The sequence below is a fragment of the Pyrus communis genome, chromosome 1 (assembly GCF_041283825.1).
Source record: "Pyrus communis isolate YQ-2024b chromosome 1, ASM4128382v1, whole genome shotgun sequence".
NCBI lineage: Eukaryota > Viridiplantae > Streptophyta > Magnoliopsida > Rosales > Rosaceae > Pyrus > Pyrus communis.
This window is the reverse complement of record NC_142565.1, coordinates 21,403,785-21,424,000: the sequence shown is the minus strand read 5'-3', so window position 1 is coordinate 21,424,000 and position 20,216 is coordinate 21,403,785.

Genomic DNA, 20,216 nt, shown 5'->3' with positions numbered 1-20,216 from the left:
AATAAGTAGTAATTAGCTAACTAAATGCAAGGAAACAACATAACTAAGTAGCATAAATATGTTCTATCACTTATCCTATCCTTACCAACCTTATCCTTTCCTAAATCTAGCATTATCCTATCTTATCTTATCCAAATCAGTTTGTGCCTTAATTCTAGCTGTTTAGAAGGGATTAGTTATACATTTAAATACATAACTCAGATTCTAGAGACCTTATCCCTTGTGTGCTGCATATATGCCATTCCTTGTTGGTTTAGGAGTTGTAATCCCTATCCTACACCTATGCCATGTGTCCCTGTCCCTTTAGGTCCAGAAATCTGTTCTAAAACATTCTTTCTAGAAGCCCTATCTTCCTCCTAAAAAGGTGCCGAACCTATTCCCTCTAGGAACCCCAATCCCTGCCGTGTATTCCCTTTCCCTTTTCCCCTTGGTTTCTGCCAAACCATAACCTTTTTCCCTTAGGATTGGGCAAGACCTAGCCTATAAATACAAACCTTTGCCGCAAGTTTCAATCATCCATTCACTCAATTATTCATTCATACATTCAGCCATAATTCACACCACATCACCCTAGTGCCGCAAGCAAGGAAGGAAGGAGAAGAGGACTTGTGCAATCTGCCATCCAAGGGAGCGCCGTGCATGTCATTGGAGTGTGGAGCGTTTCTGGGTTCTTCCTATCCTTAGTTTTAGTTTGATGTTTAATTTGGTTTTCAATTATGATGAACATCTGGAACTAATTTCTTTATAGTTAGAGGCGAATTCGAAGCCATGATTATATGAATTGATTACATCCAGTTATTGTTTCTTGAGTCTTCAATGTGATTTGCTTATCTAAGTTATCAAAACTTGTTTATGTGTGTTGGTTGAGGGACAACACTTAATTTGCATGCATGAATTTGATGCTGGAGTATAAGGGAGTTTCACGTAATAGTTATTCACTTATATTCACAAGTAGTGGAGGTTGCTAGTCACAATCGTATTTAGTGAATCGTTGGTATGAGTCTCATTTGTTTCATAGTGATGAATGCCTTGTCAATGCTTATGATTTTAACAAATATTAATGACTTTTTATATGTATCTTTATTATGCGTTTCATATAGAGAACTTGAGAAAGATAATTTGATTGTAATGCGTATTCATTCAATTCAATGAAATAAGGAAAATCTGATGGTTAGTTGTGCGATGCAAATAACTTGGGGCGTTGTCATTCATAGTCTAAAGGAATAACTGCAAATTGGTTTATAGGCATATGTCATGTGTGGAGAAGGACCCTCTAACTAGCCTTTCACCCATTTAATTCACCCAAATTCGTTTTTACAAAGTGTTCTATGCAAAGTTTCTGTTTTAAGTTTTAAATTCGTCAAAAACAATCCCCCTTTCATTTAGTCTTGTTATTTGAGTCAAAATCTGGTTTCTTTTGGTCTTTTGAGTCAAGTTAAGTTTTATTTTCGTCAAAATCACTTTGTTAGGTCTAAAATTGAGTCTTTTTTATTGTTTGTTGCTGTTTTGAGTGTTTTAAGTGAGTTTTGAGTCTATAGAGTCTAGTTTAGTGTTTTTGAGTCTTATTTGTGTTGATTAGCATCCCTAGTTAATCCCCGGTCTAGAACGATGCCTACTTACATATATACTACAATTGTCAACAATAGGGTTTAATTTGTGTGTCAAGTTAATTTTCACATCACTTAGTTGGCTTATTTCCTTGCATTTATGTTGTTAGTTCCTAGTTATTTTAGTATTTTAAGCTATTTTCATGTGTTTGTAGGTCCAAAGGGCTAAAGAGGCAAGAAAGTGCATTTTGATGCATTTTGGAGCAGTTTTGGGCTTGGAATGGATAGCACATGTATAGAGCAAGGTGGATGGATGAAATTGAAGTTCAAGGGAGGCTAGGAATTGATAGGAGCATATTTATGCTACTTAGTTATGTTGTTTCCTTGCATTTAGGGAGTTAATTACTATTTATTTCAGTCTTTTAAGTTATTTTCGTATGTTTTTAGGTCCTAATGGCAAAAGGAGCAAGAAAGGGCATTTTGGAGCTAAATGGAGCATTTTTGGGCATGGATTGGATAGCTTAGCTATGGAGTAAAGAGGATGGACGAAATTAAAGTCAAGAAGGGCTAGGAAAGGCTACAAATCTGGTGGAAGAAGTCCAAATGCAAAGAAGATAAGGAAAAAGCAAGAAACAAGGAACCTTATCCAACCTTATCTTATCCTATCCTATCCAAATCAGGTTAGGACTTAAACCTAGCTAATTAGAGGGAATTAATTACACATTTAAACACCTATTTCAGTTTCTAGAAGCCTTATCCATTTGAATGCCGCATAAACACCATTCCTTGTAGGTTTAGGAATTGCAATCCTTCTCCTACACTTATAGCATACGTTCTTGTCCCTTTAGGTTTAGGAATCTGCCCTAAACACTCCTTCTAGAACACCTTATCCTCTCCCTACATGTGTGCCGCACCAAACCTTCTAGAATTCCCTAAATCCTAGCCGCACTACCCATTCCATGTCCCATTTGATTTCTGCCTTGAATTAACCTTTTTTCAATGGGATTGTGCAATCCTTCTCCTTCACTAAGTGTGCTTATTTAGCCTATATAAACAGCCCTATGCCGCACCATTCATTCATCCACTCACTCATTCATTCATTCATACTTTCATCCATCAAACACCACAATCCATTCTACACCACCCTAGTGCCGCAAGCAAGGAAGCAAGGAGAGGAGGACTTGTGCAATCTGCCATCCAAGGAGGGTTCGAAATCTGCCATTGGAGTGTGGAGAGTTTCTAGGTGCATTCTATCCTTAGTCTTAGTTCAATGTTTAAATTTAATTATCTTTGTTTTGCGAACATGAGGAACTAACTTCTTTTTAGTTAGAGGAGAATTTGAAGCCATGATTATATGTTTTATATGAATTGATTACGTCCAGTTATTATTTCTTAAGGCATGAATGTGATTCGCTTATCTAAGTTATTAAAACTGGTTTATGTATGTGGGTTGGGGGTTAACACTTAATTTGCATGCATAAACTTGATGCTAGAGTATAAGGGGGTTTCACGTAATTGTTATTCACTTATATTCAAAAGTAGTGGAGGTTGCTAGTCACAATCGCGTTAAGTAAATCCTTGGTATGAGTCTCATGCGTTTCATAGTGATGAATGCCTTGTCAACGCTTATAGTTTTCACAAAACTTAATGACTTTTGATATGTATCTTTGTTATGCATCTCATAAAAAGAACTTGAAAAAGATAATTTGGTTGTAATGCGTTTTCATTCAATTCAATGAAATAAGGAAAACTTGAGGGTTAGTTGTGCGATGCAACTAATTTGGGGCGTTGTCATTCATAGTCTAAAGGAGTAATAACTGGACATTGGTTTGTATGCATATATCATGTGTGGAGAAGGACCCTCTAACTAGCCTTTTACCCATTTATTTTACCTAAATTCGTTTTTCAAAAGTGTTTTCTACTAAGTTTTTGTTTTGAGTCTAAAACAGCAAGAAAACACTCAAAACTGCCTTAAACCTACTTTCTGAGCAGTTTTGAGCACTAAAGAAGAATTTGGACGAAAATAGTTATAACTTGACTCAAGATACTTTAAAAACACAAACTAAATTGATTTCTAACTAATTTGACACTCCAAGTAAAGGGGGATTTTGATTTTTGACGAATTTGAAAACAAAACTTAAAACTTTGTAAAACGAACAGATTTTAAAACGAATTTGGATTTAATGAATGGAATGAAGGCTAGCTAAGGGGTTCATCTCCACACATGCCCTACTTGCACACAAAACGATTTCTAATTGCTTTTCAATAAACCATGAATTCTCAACGCCCCAGATTAACCGTGAATTGCACTAATTAACCCTCAGATTTTCCTAACGTTATTGAATTGGATGATTGCATACGACAACCCAAAGCATTCCCCACAAGTTCCCTACATGAATTGCATAATAGAGATACAAGCAAGAATCATTAAGTTCTTTGAAAACCATAAGCATTGACGAAGCACTCGTTACTATGAATTGCATGAAACTTATGCCAAGAATTTACTTAACGCAATTGAGATCATCAACTTTTACTACTTGTGAATATAAGTTTGTAACGATTAGGTGAAACTTCCTTGTATCCTAGCATTAGATTTATGCATGATAATTAAGCGTGCACTCTCAACCAACACACACAATTCAGTTTAATTCAAATAGATAAGTAAATTGAATTCACAACTTATGAAACGCAATTAGAGGTAATCAAATCATATAGCAAGCATGATCATGGTTTCGAATCCCCCCCTAGCCAAGGGGGGGTTTAGTTCCTCATACGTACAAGACAAAGAAAAGTAAATTTAACCATTGAAATTAAAGGAGAGGAAACACCTAAAAATTCCAGCAACTCGAACTTGAATTGCATGAACGTCCAAGCCCTCTTCTCCTCCTCTTTGTTGCGGCACAAGGTCTAAGGACAAGTTTTGGGTGGTATTTGTATGGAGGAATGGATGTGTAATGGTAGGGTAGTGTTTAGGAGGGATGGGGAGTGTGGCAAGGTGGGAAAATATGGAGAATGGTGAAGGATGGCTGCGGCAAAGGGTTGGGAATGTATTTCTAGCGAATTTCTGAATGTGGAGGAGTGAATGATTGAATGGTGCGGCATAGGGCTGTTTATATAGGCTAATTAAGCACAATTAGTGAAGGAAAAGGATTGCACAATCCCATTGCAAAAGGGTTAATTCAAGGCAGAAATCAAATGGGAATTGGAATAGGGAGTTCGGCTAGGATTTAGGGATTCTAGAAGGTTTTGGTGCGGCATGTTTATAGGGATGTGATAAGGTTTCTAGAAGGGATGGTTTAGGGCAGATTCCTAAACCTAAAGGGTCAAGGATACATGATATTTGTGTAGGAGAAGGATTGCAATTCCTAAACCTACAAGGAATGGTATTCTTGCGGCATTTGAGTGGATAAAGCTTCTAGAAACTGAATTAGGTGTTTAAATGTGTAATTAATTCCCTCTAATTAGCTAGGTTTAAGTCCTAACCTGATTTGGATAGGATAGAATAGGATAATGTTAGAGTTAGGATAGGATAAGGTTTCTAGGATAGGATAAGATAAGGTTGGATAAGGTTCCTTGTTTCTTGCTTCTTCCTTATCTTCATTGCATTAGGACTTCTTCCACCAGATTTTGTAGCCTTTCCTAGCCCATCTTGACTTCAATTTCGTCCATCCTCTTGGCTCCAAGCATATGATATCCATTCCAAGCTCTAATTTGCTCCAAAAGGCTCCAAAATGCATCCTTTTGCATACTTTGCCCTTAAATCCTGAAAATACATAAAACTAGCTTAAAAGACTACTTTACTAAGGAAAAACACTATAAATGCACAAGAACAAGCTAAACTAAGGTGCATAGATATGCCCCTATCAAATGTGCTAAAGAGATGGAAAAAATTAATTTAAGACTTGGAAGACAAGGAATCAGCTAGAAAGAAGGAAACAAGAGCCAAATTACCTTATTTTGACTTAATCAATCCTAATCTTTTTCTACTTAATTTCCAGCTGTTAAGGGGTAGGACACTTAAAGATAAGTTCTGGAAGCCCTAATCTCATTCAAAGAGGGATGCCGCACCAATCCTCCCTTTCACTTTCCTTGCCGTGCGAGGAAGTCACTTTCCCTCTTTTCCTAGGTTCTGCCGCATATCCTTTCCCTTTATCCCTAGGATTCTGACATTTATTTCTCCTTTTCCTTGTGGATTTGGGATCAAACCTATTTACCAAATTAAGTTAGGCCTTGTTTTCCCCATTCTTTCATACAATTCATCACTCAAACCTTCACCCACACCTTGTGCCACAACAAAGAAGAAGAAGGAGGACCTTGGGACGTGCCTGCCATTCAAAATTGGATTGTTGGACGTCCCTACCATTCAATGTTTAATTTATATTCTCTTTGTTTTGCTATGAACATGAGAGGCTAAACTTGTTTTAGTTAGAGGAGACTTTGAAACCATGATTATATTTGCAATATGAATTGATTACTTCCAGTTCTGATTTCATAAATCGTCAATGCAATTTACTTAACTGTTGGATTAAGAACTTATTCTTGTATGTTAATTAAGGAGGCCTACTTAGTTTGCATGCATCAATTTGATGCTAGAATATAAGGGAGTTTCACATAATCGTTACGAACTTATATTCACAAGTAGTGAAGATCGCTGGTCACGTTCGTGTTAAGTTGAATTCCTGGCATGAGTATCATGATGTCATAGTTACGAATGCCTTGTCAATGCTTATGATTTTCATAACACTCAAATTAAAACCCTATGATTGAAGTATATGAAAGTAGGGATCGTTTTAGACCGGGGATTAGAAGGGATGCTAATCTACTCTACAGTGACTTACAAACACAAAACAAAACTTAAAAACACTTAACTAGACTTATATGACTCAAAACAAACTAAAAAGACTCAAAACAGCACAAAACAATCAAATAGACTCAAACTAGACACTAAAGGATGATTTGGACGAAAATTACTTCTGACTTGACTCAAAACACTTAAAAACACAAGTTTGGACAAATTCTAACTAAAAGACACAACCAAGTAAAGGGGGATTGGATTTTGGACGAAATTAAGACTTAAAACAAAAACTTTGTATAAAACACTTTGTAAAAACGAATTTAGGTGAATTAAATGGGTAAGAGGCTAGTTAGAGGGTCCCTCTCCACACATGATATATGCACATAAACCAATTTCCATTTATTTTTCCTTTAGACTATGAATGACAACGCCCCAAGTTAGTTGCATCGCACAACTAACCATCAGATTTTCCTTATTTCGTTGAATTAGATGGAATACGCATCTAAACCAAATTATCTTTCTCAAGTTCCCTATATGAAACGCATGATAGAGATACATGTCAAAAGTCATTAAGTTCTATGAAAATCATAAGCATTGACAAGGCATTCATCACTATGAAACGCATGAGACTTATGATGCGAAGATTTATACGCACACAAATTAAACCCTCTTTTTATCAATTGTAGTATAAGTATAAGTAGGGATCGTTCTGGACCGGGGATTAGGAGGGATTGTTAATCACTTGGAAACTGACTCAAAAACGTAAAAACAATATAAAACACTAAACTAGACTCAAAGAATGCGAAACTAAACGTTAAAACACTAAGACAGAATGTAAATATGAAATTGATGAAATGGTGTTGAAGTTTTCCTTCTTCGTGCTAGAATATTTTTAGTATAATGGCACAAGTAAGGATGTCGAATCCACAGGGACTAATTGGACCTAAACAACTACTTGTTTTGCAAAAACTCTATAAGAGAAATAAACTAATCAATTTAGGCAGATTTGTTGTTGTAACTTGAAAGCACAAGAAAATGAAGTAGACACAAATAAATGAATCAACAACTAATGAAATGAGATAGCACAAATAGAGATGTAGCTAGAGATTCGATTTCACCATTGCTAAGCCAAGTCCATGCTTGTTAAGTCAGATTATACTCATCCCTCTACTTATTTCTTGGGTTTGTTTCACTTAGATATGATCAGCCATATGATGTGTGGACTTGATCAAATGTCCCTAATCATGAACCTAATTGTGATGTGCAACTTTGGTTCCTAATCAAGAATATGTAGTGCATAAGAAACTTTCACAAAACCAAAGGGAACACTCGGCAGGATGTTTGCAAAACATTCCCTTCATTCATTCACATATCCACCAAGATTATGCATGATGTGTGCTTTAATCTTGGCTAAACAACCTGTGGTTAATTCAAATGATGATCAAGCACTAAAATCAACACACTAAGTCACAATTAAATCGGAGAATGAAACAAGAAATAGATAGATTAAATGAGAATTCTGAATTAACTATATGGCACTCTTGCAAGGCTACATCGAATCCCTAGAGAGAGATTAGTTACACTTCATGTTTACAAAAGGTTTGACATAAAAATATATAACATGAGTGAACATAGGATTAAGAAGAAAGAACCCTTAAAGCAAAATTGATGTCGAAAGAGGAAGTTCCTCATGGTACAAAACAAAGAGAATCAAAGAAACACCTAAACATTCCAACAACTCAAACTTGAATTGTATGAACGTTTAGGCCCTCTTATCTTCCTCTTCGTCGTAGCACAAGGTCTAAGGGATGTTGTTGGTGTGTTGAATGGATTGGGGAATTATGGAAATGGATGAGGAGTGGTGTTTGGATTATAAGGGAAAATTGGATGTGTTTGTGGTGTGTTGTGTATGAAAATGAGATGATATTTGTGTATGAATGCATGGGTTTTTATAGGGGGAATGGGAGAATATGTGGGTGATTGTTTAAGAGTGAATGTGGTTGTCATGATTGAGAGTGCATGTGGATGAAATGATGAAGTAGGAAGGTGGAAATGCATGTGTTGAATTGGTGGTGCAATGATGAAAGAGTAAGTGCATGTGTGTGTGAATGGTGGTAGCTAGGGTGAATTATGATGAATGCATGTGGAATAAAGATGGAGAAGGTGGTGTAATGATGAAGGAGTAAGTGCATGTGTGTGTGAATGGTGTTTCTTGATGGTTTTGGGGTTGTGATGCATGTGAATGCATGTGGCTAAGGGTTGTTGATTGGGCTAGAGGTTTTGCATGGCTCAAATGATTGTTTGATTGGGCTAGGCCCTTTGTTTTATGTCCAAAGTGCATACAAGGCTTTCAAATTCGTCCAACACTTTGGCTCCAAGCATATGCTATCCATTCCAAGCCCAATTTTGCTCCAAAATGCTCCAAAATGCATCTTTTTGCTTCCTTAGCCATATGAACCTAAAAACACACGAAAATGGCTTAAACTACTAAAACAATTATGAATTAACAACATAGATGCACGAAAACAAGCTAAGTAAGTCGCCTAAATATGCTCCTATCAACTTATACCAAGGATTTACTTAACGCGATTGTGACTAGCAACCTTCACTACTTGTGAATATAAGTGAATAACTCTTACGTGAAACCCCCTTATACTCTAGCATCAAATTCATGCATGCAAATTAAGTGTCGATCCCCAACCCACATACATAAACAAGTTTTAATAACTTCGATAAGCAAATCACATTCATGCCTTAAAAAACAATAACTGGATGGAATCAATTCATATAAAACATGTAATCATGGCTTCGAATTCACCTCCAACTAAAAAGAAATTAGCTCCACATGTTCGCAAAACAAAGATAATTAAACTTAAACATTAAAAACAAAGATAGAATACACCTAGAAACACTCCAGGTGACTCCTCCTTCCTTCCTTGCTGCCAACAATGGGGATTTGTGTGAATTTAGGCTCTTGAGGTGTGGTGGATGGTGTGGTGTGAATTTGTGGTAGAGGGTGGTGGTTTTTGAGTGTTGTGGCATCATGTATTTATAGGGTAAGGGAAGGCACGAATTTGGGCTGAAAAGGAGAGGAATTAGGACTCCAAATCACCAAAGAACAAGGACACTTTCAATCAGATTTCAAGCAAATTCTAGAACTTCTAGAAGGGTTACATGTGGCATAAACTTAATGCACGGAAATAGGGCTTCTAGAACTTGATATTTAGGTGATTTAATGTGAAAATGAGTCCTCTTTGAAGTTGGAATTAAGGTAGGAAAAGATTAGGATAGGATAAGGAAATTTGGATAATATTCCTTCTTTGTAGCTGATTCCTTATCTTCAAAGTCTTCAATTTAATTCGTCTAGATCTTAATCGCATTCCTAGCCTCTCTTGATCTTCAAATTCGTCCATCCACCTTGCTCCATGCATGTGCAATCCATTCCAAGCCCAAAACTGCTCTAAAATGCTCCAAATTGCACTTTCTTGCCAACTTTGTCAATTGAACCTATAAACACACGAAAATAGCTTAAAACACTAACAAGTAGAAATTAGCTATGTAAATGCAAGAAAACAAGCTAACTAAGTCGCATAAATATGCTCCTATCAGGGGAGTGCGACAAAGGTTTAGGAATGGTGTATGGGTGTTTGGGTGAAGGTATGAAAGTATGGAATTGGTGGAAGAATGGATGAAGGTCTGCGGCAAAGGGTTGTGTGATTCAATCAAGGATGGCAGATTGTGTGAGTGAGTGAATAGGGTTCTCTATGGGTGCGGCTTTGACTATTTATTTGAAGGAAAGGATCTTAGCTTTTATTGAATAGGTTAGGAAAGAAATAAACCCCAAATCCATAAGGAAAAGGAGACATAAAGTCAGAAATCAAAGGGAAAAAGGAAAGGAAACTTGCGGCCAAAAGGAGCAGGAAAGGGAATGTGTTTTAAGGCTGAAATTAGGCAAGGATTTAGGATAGAATAGGAATGCAAGGTGCGGCTTTGAATAGGGTGAAAGAGGAATGTGATCTTGTGACACAAAATAGGGAATAAGCATTCCCCTTGCACGGCAAGGAAAGGCAGGTTTATGGAAGGCTTGGCAAGGGACATAAGGATGCAAGGAATGTTTAGTTTGTGTCCTAAAATGCATAAGAGTCCTTAATGTTGCTGGAACCTAGGGGCTTGTAGGACTAGGAAAGGTTAAACCAAAATAGGAAATCTTGGCTTAACTTTCCTACTTCAAGTAGGAAACCTTCTTTGACTAGGAATCCTTCTTTGATTAGGAATCCTATTTTGATTAGGAATCCTAACATCTTTAGGTCTTCAATTTCATCCACTCCTTTTGCTCCAAGCATATGCTATCCATTCCAAGTCCAATTTTGCTCCAAAAGGCTCCAAAATCCTACAATTTTTATTGATTATCATTAGAAAATTGTATTGGAACTTTGGCTTGATCTGTTGCCATCAAGAGTTATGTTGATGATGTTTTTCCACATCAGAACTCTCTTCCGCATAAACTAAGTATAGAAAAGCCAAGCATTACAAAATGATTCAAATTATGAGAAGTTTACCAAAATAATTATGAAAAGAAATAAAACAATAGTATTATACCATATAAAAATATATTACCTCATTTTTTTCTAAATTTTCTAAATTTAATTTAATATATATATATATATATAATTGTTATAGTTTATAATATTATATATATATATATAATGCATGATTTATATATATATATATATATATGATATATATAATTATTGATAGGAGCATAATTATGCTACTTAGTTATATTGTTTCCTTGCATTTAGTTACTTAATTACTACTTATTATAGTCTTTTAAGCTATTTTTGTATGTTTGTAGGTCCTAATGGCAAAAGGAGCAAGAAAGTACATTTTGGAGCCATTTGGAGCAGTTTTGGGCATGAATTGGATAGCTTAACTATGGAGCAAAGTGAATGAACGAAATTGAAGTCAAGAGAGGCTAGGAAATGCCACAGATCTGGAGAAAGAAGTTCAAATACAAAGAAGATAAGGAAGGAGCAAGAAATAAGGAACATTATCCAACCTTATCTTATCCTATCTTAACCAACCTTATCCCATCCTATCTTATCTTATCCAAATCAGTTTGTGCCGCACCCTTTATCCCTTCTAGAAGTCCAATTTCTGCCACAAAACACATTGTTTCTAGATTCCCTAGAAAGGTGGCTCCTCTCCCTCTTCTAGAAGCTCTAGAACCTGCAATCCTTTTCCCTTTCTTCCTTGGTCTTTGTCGTGGAACCCTAAGTCCTTTTTCCTTAGGATTGTGCAATCCTTTTCCCTTTAGAAATTGTGTATTCCCTAGCCCTATAAATACAAGTGTTTGCCGCACCATCCATTGATCCATTCACTCATTCATTCATTCATACATTCAGCCATCAAAGACCACAATTAACACCACATCACCCTAATGCCGCAATCAAGGAAGGAAGGAGAAGAGGACTTATGCAATCTGCCATCCAAGGGAGTGTCGTGCATGCCATTGGAGTGTGGAGCGTTTCTTGGTTCTTTCTATCCTTAGTTTTAGTTCAATGTTTATGTTAATTTGGTTTTCAATTATGATGAACATGTGGAACTAATTTCTTTTTAGTTAGAGGTGAATTCGAAGCCATGATTATATGTTTTATATGAATTGATTACGTCAAGTTATTGTTTCTTAAGCCTTGAATGTGATTTGCTTATCTAAGTTATTAAACCTTGTTTATGTGTGTTGGTTGAGAGTCGACACTTAATTTGCATGCATGAATTTGATGCTAGAGTATAAGGGAGTTTCACGTAATAGTTATTCACTTATATTCACAAGTAGTGGAGGTTGCTAGTCATAATCGCGTTAAGTGATGAATGCCTTGCCAATGCTTATGATCTCACTCCTATCATCTCACGTAATAGTTATTCACTTATATTCACAAGTAGTGGAGGTTGCTAGTCACAATCGTGTTAAGTAAATCCTTGGTATGAGTCTCATGCCTTTCATAGTGATGAATGCCTTGCCAATGCTTATGATTTTCACAAAACTTAATGACTTTTGATATGTATCTTTATTATGCATTTCATATAAAGAACTTGAGAAAGATAATTTGGTTGTAATGCGTATTCATTCAATTCAATGAAATAAGGAAAATCTGATGGTTAATTGTGCGATGCAATTAACTTGGGGCATTGTCATTCATAGTCTAAAGGAATAATAACTGGAAATTGGTTTATATGCATATGTCATGTGTGGAGAAGGACCCTCTAACTAGCCTTTCGCCCATTTAATTCACCCAAATTCGTTTTTTTACAAAGTGTTTTATACAAAGTTTCTGTTTTAAGTTTTAAATTTGTCAAAAACAATCCCCCTTTCATTTAGTCTTGTTATTTGAGTCAAAATCTATTTTCTTTTAGTCTTTTGAGTCAAGTTAAGTTCTATTTTCGTCAAAATCACTTGTTAGGTCTAGAATTGAGTCTTTTTGAGTGTTTGTTGCTGTTTTGAGTGTTTTAAGTTACTTTTGAGTCTATAGAGTCTAAATTAGTGTTGTTGAGTCTTAATTATGTTGATTAGCATCCCTAGTTAATCCCCGGTCTAGAACGATCCCTACTTGCTTATATACTACAATTGTCACAAATAGGGTTTAATTTGTGTGTCAAGTTAATTTTCACATCAAATTTTGGCGCCGTTGCCAGGGATTAGAAAACTTGCTAATCCCTTTTGTTTGTGTCGTGTCAAAGTGTCTTTTGTGTGTCTTTGTGTCTTTTTGTTTATGGTTGCCGTGCCTCTTTAAAGTGGTTGCTGATTTGCTTTTGTTCTTTGTTTCAGGTACTAGTTTATGACACGTCGTTCTCAACCTATTTGTGCAAACATATTGGATTTTGAACGAACTTTGAGAAGAAAGAGGAAGCAACCGGAACCTAATCCACCTAGAAAACAGATTTAGACTCAAATAATAAGACTAAATGAAAGGGGGATTGTTTTTGATGAATTTAAAACTTAAAACAGAAACTTTGTATAAAACACTTTGCAAAAACGAGTTTAGGTGAATTAAATGGGTGAAAGGCTAGTTAGAGGGTCCTTCTCCACACATGATATATGCATATAAACCAATTTCCAGTTATTTTTCCTTTAGACTATGAATGACAACACCCCAAGTTAGTTGCATCGCACAACTAACCATTAGATTTTCCTTATTTCATTGAATTAGATGGAATACACATCTAAACCAAATTATCTTTCTCAAGTTCCCTATATGAAATGCATGATAGAGATCCATGTCAAAAGTCATTAAGTTCTATGAAAATCATAAGCATTGACAAGACATTCATCGCTATGAAACGCATGAGACTCATACCAAGGATTTACTTAACACGATTGTGACTAGCAACCTCCACTACTTGTGAATATAAGTGAATAACTATTACGTGAGATGATAGGAGCATATTTAGGTGACTTAGCTAGCTTATTCTTGTGCATTTGTGCTATTATTTCCTAGTTAATGTCGTATTACAACTCATTTTCGTGTGTTTGTAGGTCCAAAGGGTTAAAGTACCAAGAAAGTACCAACATGGATGGACGAATTTGGAGTTCAAGAGGCTAGAAATATGATGAGAAGATGAAGGAACTAAACTAAAGACAATATGGATAAGGAACTAGCTCAAAAGAGGAAACATTATCCAAAACCTTATCTCATCTTATCCTACCCTAACATTATCATGCCTTAATCCTAGTTGCAAGGGGACCTAAATAGATATTTCTAGAACCTATTTCTAGAAGCATTCTCTTCTGGAGCCCCAAATCAACCACAAAGAGCATTCTTTCTAGAAACCCTACAAAGGTGGCGCCTATTCCCTTCTAGAAGGCCTTGCCTTGCCTTGCAAGCCATTCCATCCTTCCTTCCAATATGTGCCGCACCTCTCTAGGCCCTATCCCTTTTGGATTCTGATTTCTAGGGCCTCATTCCTTATGGATTTAGGTTGCACAAATCCTTGTATGAAACTAAGTGGGCCAAACCCCCTCCTAGGTGGATTTGATCACCTATTGCCGAACCCTAAGGCCCTAATCCACTAAATCTGCTAAGTGTAACCCTAATCTAGTTAACCCTAGGACTATATAAACATAAAATCAGCCACAAATTCGCACCACCCCTTATGCTATTCATAAAACTTGTTGCCTCAACCCCTAGCCTCCATTCTTCATCCTTCATCCACTCCCTACACCTCCATACACACCTTGCCGCACTCTACCACCATAATCAACCATTATTCATCATCCTAAACAAGAACACACCTTTCAAAACCCCCAAAACCACCACCCACAACTTGTGCCACAGCAAGGAAGAGGAAGGGAAGCCTAGCTGTGCATGCCATTTAACCTGGAATTGCTTAAATGTTTAGGTGTAATATTTCTTGTGTTTTCAATGTTTAATTTCAAGAATCTTTGCTTTGTGAGTATGAGGAACTAATCCCCTTTTGGCTAGGAGGAATTTCGAAACCATGGCTATATTTGCATTATGATTTGATCACTTCCAGTTGTGATTTCATGAATGGTGAATTCAATTTACTTATCTATTTGAATTAAAACTTGTTTGTGTATGTGGGTTGAGAGTGCACACTTAATTTGCATGCATAAATCTGATGCTAGGATGTAAGGAAACTTCACCTAATCGTTGGGAACTTATATTCATAAATAGTAAAGGTTGTTAGTCACAATCATGTTAAGTAAATTCTTGGCATAAGTATCATGCGCTTTCATAGTTACGAATGCCTCGTCAACACTTATGATTTTCATAGAATTTAATGATCTTTGATTGTTTCTCTATTATGCGCTTTCATGTAGAGAACTTTTGAGGAATAATTTGATTGCAATGCGCTAATTCCATTCAATTCAATGACCTAAAGAAAATTTGAGAGTTAATTTAAGCGTACCTAATTAACTTGGGGTGTTGAGATTCATGATTCATTAAATAAGCAACTGGAGATTGTTTTGTATGCGAGTATGTCATGTGTGGAGAAAGACCTCCTAGCTAGCCCACCATCCACTTAATTCCACCAATTTCTTGCTTTGTTTGTTTTATTTTCGTCCAAAACCAAATCCCCATTTATCCTAGAGTGTCTAACTAGTTAGAATATGTTTTAGATTGTGTTTTCAAGAGTTTTGAGTCAAGTTAGAACCAAATTTCGTCCAATTTTGTGTTTAGAGTCAAATCTGCCCAGTTTGTGTTTTTAGGCAGTTTTGAGTGTTTTTAGTTTATTTTGAGTCTTGTGAACTTGTTTTGAGTCTTTTAAGTTGAGTTAAGTGTTTTAAAGGTTAGTTTTATCTATTTGAGTCAGTTTAAAGGGTTTAGCAATCCCTCCTAATCCCCAGTTTAAGAAAAATCCCTACTTACCTATATACTGCAATTGTCAAAAGAGGGTTAATTTGTGTGTTAAGTTAATTTTCGCATCATGAGACCCCTTATACTCTAGCATCAAATTCATGCATGCAAATTAAGTGTCGACCCCCAACCCACATACATAAACAAGTTTTAATAACTTAGATAAGCAAATCACATTCATGCTTTAAAAAAAAATAACTGGATGGAATCAATTCATATAAAACATATAATCATGGCTTCGAATTCACCTCCAACTAAAAAGAAATTAGTTCCACATGTTCGCAAAACAAAGATAATTAAACTTAAACATTAAAAACAAAGATAGAATACACATAGAAACACTTTAGGTGGCTCCTCCTTCCTTCCTTGCTGCCCACAATGGGAATTTGTGTGAATTTAGGCTCTTGAGGTGTGGTGGATGGTGTGGTGTGAATTTGTGGTAGAGGGTGGTGGTTTTTGAGTGTCGTGGCATCATGTATTTATAGGGTAAGGGAAGGCACGAATTTGGGCTGAAAAGGAGAGGAATTAGGACTCCAAATCACCAAAGAACAAGGACACTTTCAATCAGATTCCAAGGAGGACAAGGAATGGTCCTTGTGGCAGATTCTAGAACTTCTAGAAGGGTTACATGTGGCATAAACTTAATGCACGAAAATAGGGCTTCTAGAACTTGATATTTAGGCGATTTAATGTGAAAAGGAGTCCTCTTTGAAGTTGGAATTAAGGTAGGAAAAGATTAGGATATGATAGGATAAGATAAGATAAGGTTGGATAAGTTTGGATAATATTCCTTCTTTGTAGCTGATTCCTTATCTTCAAAGTCTTCAATTTAATTCTTCTAGATCTTAATCACATTCCTAGCCTCTGTTGATCTTCAAATTCGTCCATCCACCTTGCTCCATGCATGTGCAATCCATTCCAAGCCCAAAACTGCTCTAAAATGCTCCTGATGTGATAAATAATAGCACTCAAATTAAACCCTCTTTTTGACAATTGTAGTATAGATATAAGTAGGGATCGTTCTAGGCCGGGGATTAGGAGGGATTGCTAATCTAGTGAAAACTGACTCAAAGACACAAAAATATGCTCAAAAACACTTAAACAAACTGAAAGACTATTAACTAAACTTATATGACTTGAAACAAACTTAAAAGACTCAAAACAACTCAAAACAATAAAAAAGACTCAATTTAGACTCTAGGACTTAATTTGGACGAAAATGATGCGTTACGAATGTGACACACAAATTAAACCCTATTTGTGACAATTGTAGTAATGATGTAAGTAGGCATCGTTCTAACCGGGGATTAACTAGGGGTGCTAATCTAATATAAATTGACTTAAAAACACAAAAACTAAACTTAAAGACTCTAACTAGACTACTATAACTCAAAACAGATTTGAAACACTCAAAACTGCCTAAAACAATCAAATTGACTCAAACAGAAACTAAAACTTGATTTGGACGAATTTGAAAGTGCTTGTGACTCAAAATACTTAAAAACACAATGACACACCCCGATCGAGATCAGGGCATGCTGGCCATCATGTGGAAGTGACGTAACCATGTGCACAGTGCGGAAGCTAATTAAATAATAATAAAAGTATGAATACATAAAAACCAGCTTTACACAAAGTAAAAACATACATGTGCAAGCGCAAGTGTGAAAACAAACTTCAGAGCTCGAAGGCCTAATGCAGTCCGGGAGAAACAACACTACTTAAACACACTCAAAGGTGGTCCTACACTGGTGATAATCTGTCAGATCTGCCGGGAAAATCCTCCGGGGAGCCACCAAAAGTGCTAGCCAACTAGAACCTGGAGGGGCGCAAAACAAAGAGTGTGAGTGGGCAAAAACAAAGCTTTTCAAAAACCATTCCATAAACAAGATTCTAACCCCTCGCCGTAAAACCTGTATACTTCCCAGAAAAATAGGATATACATATATATAAGTCATGCTCAGAAATATGCCACGCCAAAAGCCTCGAAATAAAATGCAAGTGCTCAGGTAATGTCAAAGCAATGCCATGTAATCTGTCAGCCGGAGTCACCTAACATGACCTGTACGGCTGAATCTAGAGCTCAAATCTCCATCTCACTAACTATACCTGCGCACTAGTCGGAACCACCTAAAGTGGTATGTACGACAGGACTGGGTGTAATATAAGTACGCTCAAGTGTTACGATCACGTGAAGGCTGGGCGAATAATCACGGGTCACCTACGACTCGGAACCACCTAAAGTGGTCTGTACGACAGGACTGCGCACCTAACTTGGATCCAAGATGAGCGTGTGGTGCGGGAGGTGAACATCACGTGAAGGACTGTGCCCAACTCTGGGCCGGAGCACTAACACCGGGGGTGCAGGTTATGAGCTCTCTATGCATCTCAAATCACTACTGAACATAAACATAAACCATAACTTACCTGGCACTTACCTGTGCGTCCACAGCACCAAACATATATATACATATGTGACTAATAATGCGTAAATAAATGGCAAACAATAAGCATGGCATATAAACGTATAAACATTTCATTTCACTTTTTGGGAAAAGTATAAGTATATAGGTATATACGGAAAACCAAAAGCCCACTCACTAGTATGTAGAAAGGTCGTAACCCTCTTGCCTCGAGTGACTGCGCTCGTCCTCGGGATAGGTCTTTCCTATATGCGAAACAACTATAAAAACGTTAATTTTAAAGCACATAACCAACATCACGAAATAACTTCTCATACATTGCTCAAATAGGGTGTATGAATACACCAACGTGATCTACTCAACCTCAGGAACATCCCCATATTTTTAAAATAATTTTTCGACGCCGAACGTGCCCCCATGCGCAGGCCAAGGTAGGGTCACACGCGCCGCCCACGCGCAGGCACGTGCCTGGCACACTGACGGTGTCAGTTAACACCGTCAGGAATATTTCGTTAACGCCGTTAGGAATATTCCGTCATCTTCTCCGGCGAAGCTTTGGCGCCGGAAAATCGGGAAAACTTTAAAACCATGTATCTCACTCGTCTTTCAACCAAATTTCACAAAATTGGTACCAAAATGAAGCTTACAACAAGAGGAACAAATCCATACCACTTTCAAGCACTAAAATCCACAGAATCTCGCCGGGAAAACACCACCAATTCCGGCCAACCTTGTAACTCACGATCCCGACGTCCAAAACCTTCAAACGAACCACCCTGAGCCTCCTAAGGACCTCACCAAGCTTCCTACAAGCTTGAAATTCCCAAAAACACAAGAATTAACGTGTGCATGAACAGTGACCAAATCAAGGTATCCTGAGTTCGACATGAAAATGAAGGTATCCTTACCTGAAATGGGTATGGTTGAACTCCCAAGGACCTCGCGAGCAGGAATATGTAATTTGTTTCCTCGATCTGTGAAGGTTTCAATGGTTTTTGGGTGTGTCCGTACATATGGGGATAGAAATGGGAGAGAGAGAGAGAGCTCGGGACAGGGATACAGGACAGGGAAAAGGGTGAGGGGGTGTGGGAGAGTGTGTGTGGTCCAAAACCAGCCAAGCAACACCTAAAAACAACCACACAATGAAACAACCATAATAGGGGCAAAATCGTCATTTCACCCCTACGGTTTGAAAATCCGGAACGGGCTGTCACAACCTACCCACCTTAATAGAATTTCGTCCCGAAATTCAAAACAACCACACAAAGCAAACCCCTAGCGATCAAAGAACAACCGAGGATACAAATCTCTCATCCGATCTTCAGTTTCCCAAGTAGCTTCCTCCACGGAATGATTCCTCCACAAAACTTTCACTAAATTCACTGTCTTGTTCCTCAGAACCTTTTCCTTCCAATCTAGAATCGTCACTGGTTCCTCATCATAAGTCAAATCCAGATTGATTTCCAAGGGTTGAGGAGGTATCACATGAGACGGATCAGCAACATAATGTCGAAGCATGGACACGTGAAAAACGTTATGTACTTTAGCCAACTCGGGAGGCAACTCCGGCATGTAAGCTACCTCGCCAACTCGCACGGTAATCATGTACGGTCCGATATACCTGGGACTTAGCTTACCTTTCTTTCCAAACCGTACAACGCCTCTCCAAGGTGAAAGCTTCAGAAATACCCAATTGCCAACCTCATACACCTGTCAGTAGAGCATGCCGATCTGCTAAACTCTTTTGCCTATCCTGGGCCGCCTTCAGGTTAGACTTGATTACCTGAACATTTTGAGTGGTCTCCTCAACAATCTCCGGGCCCACCAAAACTCTTTCTCCGACCTCCGACCAACACAAGGGTGTGTGACAGGATCTACCATACAATGTGATGTGAAATATTCTAACACTCAAATTAAAACCCTATGATTGTAGTATATGAAAGTAGGGATCATTTTAGGCCGGGGATTAGAAGGGATGCTAATCAACACAATTAAGACTCAAAAAAACACTAAAATAGACTCTATAGACTCTAAACTAACTTAAAACACTCAAAACAGCAACAAACAATCAAAA